This window comes from Fukomys damarensis, unplaced genomic scaffold (assembly GCF_012274545.1).
Source record: "Fukomys damarensis isolate Sample0158 unplaced genomic scaffold, DMR_v1.0_HiC HiC_scaffold_11, whole genome shotgun sequence".
NCBI classification, from domain to species: Eukaryota; Metazoa; Chordata; class Mammalia; order Rodentia; family Bathyergidae; genus Fukomys; species Fukomys damarensis.
In genome coordinates this window covers 38,833,998-38,842,111 of record NW_022900923.1, presented here as the reverse complement: position 1 = coordinate 38,842,111, position 8,114 = coordinate 38,833,998, and the positions used below count along the sequence as shown (strand labels likewise).

Genomic DNA, 8,114 nt, shown 5'->3' with positions numbered 1-8,114 from the left:
CCCCCCAAAAAAAAAAAAGAATTGTCTTCCAGATATAGCTGGTCTTTAGGTTTCGAGTCTCAAATATCTCTTAGGCAACCTTGTTTTCGGTATACCAGGGAGGACAACTGATTAGATCAATCACAACACCTTAGCCCAAGCATAACAATTAGCAACAATAATAACATCAAGCATAGCTTAGAAAGTGACAATTTGTGGTATTTATTAATCTATCACCATTAACTGTGTGAATTAAATCAAATACAAGGACCAGCCCAAAATATGTTTATAGTGAATAAACTCTTTTTTTTTTTTGTTTTGGCTGGTCTCGAACTTGCAGTGATCCTCCTGCTTCAGGCTCCCAAGTGCTGGGATTACAGGCGTGCACCACCATGCCCGGCCTATAGTGAATAAACTCTTTAATGTAGCAACTTTCACCTTTGGGATGGGGACTTAGGAGGAGTTGGGGAGGGAGGGATACATAGAAAGACAGGGAAAGGTTAAACGTGAGCCCAGAGGACACAGGAAGATCACACAAACTCTAGGAAACTGTTGAAGAAGACAAGAGGAAAAGACAGAATGAGAGAACAAAGACAAGAACAGAACAACCTAACAGCAAAAGGGAAGCTAGAAACTATTCACTTTCCTTTAAAACTAATGACAGTTGAGAGAAGGAAAAAAGAGAAAAGAAAAGAAAAAAGAAATCTGAATTAGGATAGGAACAGGAACAAAAAGGGAAAGAGATGAAGAACAAGGTGGATGAGAGTGACATGACAGAGTGAGTGAGAGAGAAAAGAAAAAGGGAAAGGAAAAATTTGATAAAAGAAAAATGAGAGAAAAAATAAATTTTAAAATGAAAAATAAAACGTAAACATGAAGGGCGTACTTTAGGGTATGTTTCTGCTGTCACAATAGAGAAAGTGGGCAGCAGTGTGAAGATCTAAGTCAATTAGTCTCAGCCAGCCAAGAGCTGTCCCCTGGGATTCAGGCTCGTTTCTGGCTGCAAGGCCCAAATTGAGCTGCCTGACTTCCTGCTGAATTGAACTCTGCAAGGTTCTACTGCAGGTTACAGCTGCCCTTCCCCTGAAAACAGTCCAGGTTGCAAGGGGAAGTGGTGATCCCTCCAACCTACCAACTATGGTGATGTGGTGTGCCTTTATTGCTGAGATTTTCTTTGCTTTTCCAGTGGACTTCAATTTTCATCCAGGAGCCTCAGAGAGGCCCTGTTTGTTCACTTCTTCTCTATCTCCGGGAGCTCAGAACAATGGCCTTTGTGACCACCAGTGCTTCTGTGGTGTGGATCCAGGTACTGGAGCAGCCCAGAGGCCAGGGGTGTGTATGTGTCCTGGGATGGTGCTGCAGGTGCCCGCGCAGCTCAGCTCTTATGAGGGCAGGGCTGGTGGGTGCACTCTAAAAATTATTATTAGATCTCAGACCTTCTAGATTTTCTTCTGTGTCATTTTCTAGCAATTTTAAAGTTTAGGATATTGGGTTTTGGTCTACAATGAATTCTTTATTTCATTAGCAAATATTTCTTGTATAATATTAACTAGCAGTAGTCAGAGGGGATCTTCCTTGTCTTAGGAGAAAGCCACTTAGTTGCTCAATATTAAGTGTAATGTCAACTGTTGTCTTTTTTTGGTAGATTTGTTTATCGAATTGAGAAAATCTTTGATTTTTAGCTACCTGAGAGTTTTTATTATGAATAGATGGTTGATTTTGTAAAATTATTTTTCTGCATCTATATATGTACTTATAAGATTTTTCTTATGATGGCTGATTTTCTTATTATGACTGTTACTATCTATGATGATATTAATTGACTTTTGAACTAGATTTACATACATGAAATAAATTTTTTTACAGGTCATACTGTGTAATTTATTTTACTTGTTTAGTTAGGTGTAAAATTTTGTTAAAGAATTTTGCATTTATTTTCATGAGAGATATTGGCTTGTTGCTTCTTGTCATATTTTTTTCTTATTTTACTCCTTTGGTAATGCTGGCTGCATATAACGAGTTGAGAAGTAATGCCTCTGCTTCTAGTTTCAATTAAGAGAACTCTCCATGTTTTGAGGTTCCTTTTACTTGACTCTATATTCTTTCAGTATAATCTTTAGAAAAGACTTCTGGAAGCCTCCAATTTTTATATTCTTTCAGGAAAACACTAAGAAAAAAAAAGAAAGAAAGAAAAGAAAAGAAATCACCTTTTTTTCTCAAACTCTAGACAAATTGGTCTTGGGCAAAGATTTGGGGCCCAGATTGAGTCACCTGCTCATGCTAGAACAATCACTGAAGAAGATAAGTGTTTTGATTCATTGGATCTACCCAGTGGAAAATGAGTTTTGTGGGCAAAGTATTATAACTTCATTTAGTAACACCACTGAAGGACAGCACAGATTTGTGAAGTACAGGAAATAGCTGGAACATTTGCATATTTAACTTTTAAAATTTTTATTAGTGCATGTTTGCAGTACATAATCTTTACATTACTTGTGTGTAGTTGGTACATGCACACAACATATATCAATTCTTTTCTTCTTTCCCTCCTTGTAATTTCATATATGTTAGTCTTAGTTACTTTCTTGTTGTTGAGACGCATTTTCTAATACTCATCACTCTAAGGAGGAAAGTATTATTTTGGTTCACGGTTTTTAGAAGTTTCATTCCATAGTCAATTGGCTCCAAAGGGGGGGCTGTATAGCAGAAGGACATGGAAGAGGAGGGATGGCAGCAGGAAGGAGAAAGAGAGAGAGAGAGAGAGAGAGAGAGAGAAGAGGGAGGGGAGAGATATTAAGGATGGAGGGTGGGCGATATACTCTTCCAGGTCACACCCACCTCTTTCAACCAGACTTCACTTTCCAAATCACACGTAGCTATAAACTTACCAGTGGACTAACCCACTGATAATATCTGGCCCCCGTGACCTAATAACCTCTCCAAAACCCCACTTATGAGCCCACGAGGCTTTGGAGAAAACCCAGATATAAACCATAACAGTGATTTTATCTGACATGTGAGCAATGCTCTCTTGGTTTCAATCTTTCCTTTATCTCTCTGAATCAGTTTGAATGCCTATTGGTTTGTATTCAAATATACTTATCTCTTCTTTTATTATGTCCCATCTAATATTAAGAGACATTCAATGAAGTTTGGATTTCAAATATTAGAATTTCTATTATTTTAAAATTCATAGATGTAATATTTCTTCTGAAATATTAAATATTTTTACTTGTCATATCTATATCTTTCTGCAAAGCAGTTGCCATATTTATAGAATTTGTTCTACAGTAATTACTATTTCAATGAACTGGGTTATCTATGGGTTTTCTTCCTATGACCATGAGTTTTCTTGATTACAGGAGTTGTTTTTCTGCAGTTTGGATGTCTCAGAAATTTTTATTATAATGTTGATATTGTGTACAAGTATATTAAGAATTCATAAGTTATTTGTTTCTGTTATTTATTTTCCAACAGAACGTAAGCCCTTTCCTTTATTGAGGGATAAGGGTAAGGATTAGTAGAGTAAGCTTCTGGAGGGCTGGGCTGGAGCTTCAGTAAGAATTCAGTGATTAGCTATGTTAAACTCCTGCAGAAACATTTTCCACCATTTTTGAATAAGACAGTACTTGGTATGAGAAGCAACTGGATATCAGTTTCCATCTCTTCTTTCTTTTTGTTTCATCCCTCGTTTAAACCACAGCAGGACTCTACAACTCAAGAACTGTGAGAAATGTGTGGGCCTATTGCTGTTTTTCTCTGCTTTCAAGAATGCTTTCCATTGCTCTTTTCATGGCAAAATCGAATGATTGGTGAGGGAAAGAGTCTTAATGGGCCACACGCTTTGCATTTAAATTTGCCACTCTCTCAAACTTCCCACAGCCCTTGCTGCTAAAGGGCTCAGGGCTTTCTTCTCAGTCTTTCAGTTCCTTCATTTTTATAAGGCTTATCCCACCACCCTCCCATTCACACTCAGACATGGAGATTTCACTCAGATTTAGAAGATGCCGAGGCTTCCCCCTCACATAAAAGGAGCTGTTGCTTTCTGGAATTAAGTTTAACAAGGATTCTTTGCATCCCCATCCTTGCTATCTGCAAAGAAAGCACCCTTTCCATTTTTCCTAGGCTTTCCCTGTGGTTACTGTGGGACCACAGGTACCCAGCACTGTGTGGCCTAATGGAAGCAGAAGTTTGATAAACAATATGAGGATTTTAAAAGACCGTAGTAAGCTTCAAATTTTACCAAAATAGTCAAAATAAGACTTAGTATGTAAAAACATTTTCGTTATTAAAAAATTTCAATAGAAAAACCATAGCATATGAATTACAGAGTAAATTCTAATTTGATACAACTTATATTAAATAAAGCATGGCCTAATGGAAGCAGAAGTTTGATAAACAATATGAGGATTTTAAAAGACCGTAGTAAGCTTCAAATTTTACCAAAATAGTCAAAATAAGACTTAGTATGTAAAAACATTTTCGTTATTAAAAAATTTCAATAGAAAAACCATAGCATATGAATTACAGAGTAAATTCTAATTTGATACAACTTATATTAAATAAAGCATTTTTTAATTTTACTAATATTATTTGCTAATATTTAGTTCATCAATTTAATGTATTTTTAAGTAGTAAATGTGCTACATATTAAGATGAAAAACATGTATAGTCTTCAGCTCCTCACCTCCAGGATTTAATAATCTAGAGGGAGAAGTAGATATGACTTTTGATCTTGCAAGTTTTGATCTTTTTTTCTCTTCCCTGGTTGTTGTACTCTCATATATGCTAGCCAGCATTCTATCACTGACCTATACACCTAGGCCTTGTCTGGATCTTGTTTGTTTTGTGTGTGTGTGTGTGTGTGTGTGTGTGTGTGTGTGTGTGTGTGTATTTGGTACTGGGGATTGAACTCGGATCCTTGTGTTTGCAAGGCAGGTGGCAGAACCACTGAGCTAAAGCCCCGGCCCCCTTGTCTGGATCTTAAATATTAAAAGCTTAGTTCTCAGCCCATGGTGTTATTGAGGTGTGATGGAACCTTTAAAGAGTGGGACCTAGCTGGAGAAATTTCATTTGGGGTATGCTCTTCAAAAGAAGGTCCTGGGGTCCTGGAATCCTCCTCTTTTTCTTTTTGCTTCCCTGTAGTGATGAGGTGAGTAACTGTGCTTTTTCATAGGCTCCTGCCATGATATGCTGCCTTTCCACAGGCCCAAAAGCAACAACACCAACTGTTCATAGACTGAAACCTCCAAAACTATGAGCCAAGATAAACCTTTCTTCTTTTTAAGTTATCATCTCAGGTGTTTTGTCATAGTGACAGAAAGCTAACATACACAATAATGTCTACGACAATATTTGAAGAGGTATTGTTGCATGAGTCCTAAAAAAACTTAAAGTCGTGATTAATTTTTTTTGCATGTAGAACTATTGTATAAACTATATCAAAGGCATTAGATCAAAGTTTTTTTTTTTGTTTGTTTGTTTGGTTTTTTTTGGTACTGGGGATTGAACTCGGGTCTTTGGGCTTGCAAGGCAGGCCACCGAACCACTGAGCTAAATTCCTGCCCCTAGATCAAAGTTTTGATGTATGACTAAAATTTTTTGAGTATAGCATTTTAGTACAAGCTTATGATCCTACTAAGGAGGCTGAAGCAGGATGATCACAATTTCAACTCTAGCCTGGGCAACTTAGGGAGACTTTGCCTTAAAAATACAAATTAAAAAGATCTTGGACAGAGTTCAGTGGAGAATTCTTCTTAGTTGTATAAGGCCCTGGGTTCAATTTCTAGTAGTGGAAAAAAATAATGATTATATGAATGTTTTAGCTATATGTGGGGACATGTGTTCACATGCAGTGGGCAGTTTCTGGGGGAAGGGCTGAAAATGTGCTAGTTGCAGGGAGGAAAAAAAACAGGTTAAAACATTCAGGAAATAGCATACAGCATCTGTTATGGCTGGAGGAAAATCTGTTGAGGGGTCCAGGGGATAGGCGTTAATAGAGCTAAATGGAAAGATTGAAGGTAGGTTGCGAAAGACCATGAATTCTTTGCCAATTCTTACAGGTTATTCCTTATAATAATACTTTGCCTCATTTCTCTAGGGAGAGAACTCAGATGTTAAGCCCAGGAATCATACACCTGTATCTGTGATTTTTTAGAAACATAGCTTTATGTCTATGATGAGTGTAAACTGAAAGAGACCAGAAAAATGACCAGGAGATTAGTAACTAGGCCATGGTATGATTTTAGGGTGAAGGTTATGGGAAACTAAAATAGAGACCAGGGAGACAAATGGAAATTTCTCACAGTAAAGAGCCAGACTTCCTTTCTTTACATTCATATGCTGGATTTTCGAGACTCATTAGCCTCTCTGTGCTTTTAGGGGAGTGACAGGGTTGCTCTGTTTTGAGGATTATGTGGAGGATAACCAGAGGGAGTATATAGAAGAATGCTTGACACTTGGTAAGAGTTATGTATTTACCATTTTTTTTGTTGTTTGTTTGTTTTTGTTTTTGGTACTGGGTATTGAACTTGGGTCCTTGTGCTTGTGAACCAGGCAACGGAACTACTGAGCTAAATCCCTGGTGTGAATTATGTATTTATTAAATTTTTTAAAATCAACCAGTTAGTAGGTGTAAAAGAATACGTCAGTTATGGGAAAATTTTGAAAGAACTGATGGTTTTCGTTGACTTTTTAGAGAGAGCCGTGGCTTCAAACTTTCTTGCTTAAAATGGAGATTTATAACATAATGATATAGAAAACAGGGTATCCATGAAAAAAAAATCTCAACCAAATGCATTTAGATTTTTTAAAAATCAGTTCTGCGAAACAGAATTAGACAAACTTGATGTGAAAAGAATTTAAGTAACAAAAATAACCACAAGCTCAATTTAAGCTCAGTGAGGCTCATCTTCCTCTGAGTTGTGATATTTACAGTGATATGAATATTAAGTGATGTTTACAGTGTGCTCAGGAGGAGCTGAGCTACGTCCTAAAGTGCAGTGTTGATTTCTAGGCCCTGCCTGAAGTCCAGTATTTATGCTCTGGGTCTGGATTACAGCTGGTGAAAACGACAAGACAGGGAAGACTATTTGCAGTCGCGCATGTTGAGCAGTTAAAAATGTCCTGGGAATATTTTCTCTATGTGTTCACAGAGCAACTCGTTCATACCACTTTTATGACATATCTCATCATGCGCACACTTGGCTATGTTCATGCTTTCCACTTCCAGTATGTTAAACTATTTTTCATTATTGAGTACCTACTCTCTGCTTGACATTGTAATAGGCACTTCACACAAAGTATTGTATTATTTGACCCTGAACAACTTACCATGGAAAGAATAATAAATAAATAAACTTGGAATGGATTTTTATTTGAGTACAAAATATAAGATAAACACATAATACACATAACTTAGGCAAAAAATCACTTGAAAATGGTAATAGGTCGTGGAAGCCCCATAATTCTAGAGATACAATTTCAATAAAAAGAATGTCTGGTTATTTGCAGAGAGATAGAAAAAGGAGAAAAATGAGTAACTCTTAAAATTTCTGGTCTCAATTGGTAAGGCTTTCTTTAAGGTAGAGTTCATGTAGAGACCAACATTGGTCTTCAGCTATTTTATGCCCACTCACAAAATCACTTTTCTGGCATGATGAGTACATCCAGATACCTTAGTGGATGCCATTAAACTCCCCTCATTGCCTGTATTCTGCTTCCAAAGACACTAAACAGCTTTCCAACCTCCATTCACCTTTGTCTATGTGGAAAAAGCACCAATCATTGAGTTATGGGTATTTTTGTCCCATTTGACAATCAGATTTTCTAGAAAATCTGATTCTGTTTTGCCTTTTCTTTCAGCCTGACCTGACCGCAGGAGAGCATGTGCTGAGAATGTGGCCCTCACATGTTCCTGGCCAATGTGACAGCAGTTTATATAAATAAATAAGGTATTGCTCTGGTGCGGAGTCTGTTACATAAGTACCTCTCGCTGACTAGTCGTGCCACTGGGGTTCTGTGGCATCAGTTTGTGTATGTTTTAGCACTTGTGAATCAGGCTCTTAGAGCCTGATCACCCTTCATAGGACAGGAGTTAGTGCCAGGGTCTTCTACACAGGCCAGAGCATCCTGGT

The 8,114-nt window shown here is 37.4% G+C and overlaps 1 long non-coding RNA gene across 1 annotated transcript; it reads left to right on the top strand.

Moving 5' to 3' along the window:
* The first annotated feature begins 1,309 nt into the window (after nucleotides 1-1,309).
* On the top strand, nucleotides 1,310-7,913 carry LOC104869992. Its single transcript, XR_782427.1, has 3 exons — nucleotides 1,310-1,378; nucleotides 6,361-6,440; nucleotides 7,843-7,913. It is a non-coding gene; the product is annotated as an uncharacterized LOC104869992 (long non-coding RNA).
* Nucleotides 7,914-8,114: the final 201 nt, after the last annotated feature.